This window comes from Dinoponera quadriceps, unplaced genomic scaffold (assembly GCF_001313825.1).
Source record: "Dinoponera quadriceps isolate SergipeBrazil2010 unplaced genomic scaffold, ASM131382v1 scaffold396, whole genome shotgun sequence".
Taxonomy (NCBI): domain Eukaryota; kingdom Metazoa; phylum Arthropoda; class Insecta; order Hymenoptera; family Formicidae; genus Dinoponera; species Dinoponera quadriceps.
Window position 1 is genome coordinate 660528 of NW_014554609.1, and position 2033 is coordinate 662560.

A 2033-nucleotide genomic window follows, 5' to 3' on the forward strand; every position below is an offset into this window, starting at 1 on the left:
TGTGTGTGTGTGTGTGTGTGTGTGTGTGTGTGTGTGTGTGTGTGTGTGTGTGTGTGTGTTTCTTTCTCTGTCTCTATCTCCTTCTTATCTAATTCCTATTCTCTCACGAGTCGAGTCTCTCTATTTTTAACAACGAATAGAAATAACGATTAATGCTCGTAAAACATACACTCTCGAAATTATTATAACCACGTCAACATCATATCGGCCGATGTATCTCGTCGAAACTCGACGCGCATACGAAATAGCAGAGTTCGACGTACGTAAATCACTTACTATCAAGCTCACTGTCGATTTTACGTTTAATAATCGGACAATAACAGTGCTCTCTCTCGTCCCCTCGACATGATACTGACGTGTAATGAAAATAATCGTAATCATAATTGAGATTTCCAGGCGCGGTCAGAAATACGCTTGTTTGTTCCATTTACGCTTCATCGGTCGCGACATTACCATGTCAAAGTATATACACACATTGACTTTGTAATATCTGCATTCTTGGAAAATTATGTTGCGCGAGATGCAATAACATCGAATATGTAAATTCAATTCTGTGCTGTTTGATGACTAATGAAAAGCACTTTCGTCCACAGTCAACGGTGCAACTTGTATATTCAGTAGCGATAAAACATCGTTAGGATTTGTAATATGCTATACGTAACATGTATTTTTCGTGAGGCATGATATTACGTAGGTTTATGCGCCTGGACACCGCAAATTATTATGTCGAGTCAACAGGACAATTGGAATGATGAGTCAGGAAAGTTATGAAACTTTACTCGAATTGTTTTCGCGTGGCGTAAGCGCACTTGTCTCTCTAAATCGAAAAGATCTAAGTCGATGTATAACAAATACATGTAATTTTAAATCATTTCATTAATTCAGTGACTTGCTATATGTTGTCCACTTACGACCCGAGTCGTAATTCTGTATATTTACCGTTGACGTATATCGCAAATGCTGAGATAAAAATCATTCACGTATACCTCACGCGTAAGTTACTTCTTCAAGTAAATTCTTGGAATAGAAATTAAAATGAATTATAACACTTATAACAATTTGGAATAAAAGCAAAAGATTTGGAGTATTTGGAGTAAAAGCAAAAAGCAGTATGATAAATTGGCCGATATGTTAGATGATAATCAACTGGCGCAAAATTTATTTTTCCACGGCGTCAATGAATCAATGCAGGATACGAAAAAATGGCGGTGAAATAAATGTTTCATTACTTTATTTTCTACAGTATATCTTATATATGTATGACAACAAATTTTTTACAGTATATCTTATATATATATATATATACACAATGAAGTAAATTAAGAGTTGATTGATTCTTCTTGAATGAAAATATTGAGGCAAATGAATTTTTGAAACCTGAATTCTCTGAAAAAAACTCAAAAAGCCATCCTGTCTTATTTAGTTTTTCTCCGAAAATTTTTTTGGCTGTAAAATTGGCTGAGAAAATTGAAGACTATAACGTGCCGGGTATATTACAGAATATAACAAATAATTCTCATATTATTAACAGGTAACATACATTTATCTTACATCCATTGTATCATTTTGTTGTTATTTTATAAATTCATTCAGAAGTAATGAATGGAACTCGACTCGACTAAATACTGCTTCACTGATGAACGCGGAAGGAGACGCGTGCCGGCATTAATACGCGGATGTTGTTAACGAAGGCCAAGTTTGTGCTAACGGAAAAAGACGTACACTCTATATTCGCGACGTGCGGCGAGTGCAATGGTTAAGGTAGAGACTCAAGAAGAATGCCAATTACTATGGTAGCGGAAAACCTTGTGGCGCGGAAGAAAGTCTCTCTGATGACTGTCCTTAAATCGATCTGTATTGTCTTGTTTTTTTAAGTTTGCCACTAGCAGAACTATTAACTCTATACATATTAGCTATATCTATTCTCTCTGATTATTGTAACTATGTTTTAATTGAAACATTTCATTTCATTTGGGATGATAATGGCCTAATATGGGCTGCCAAATTTCTGATACATTTACCACACATATATG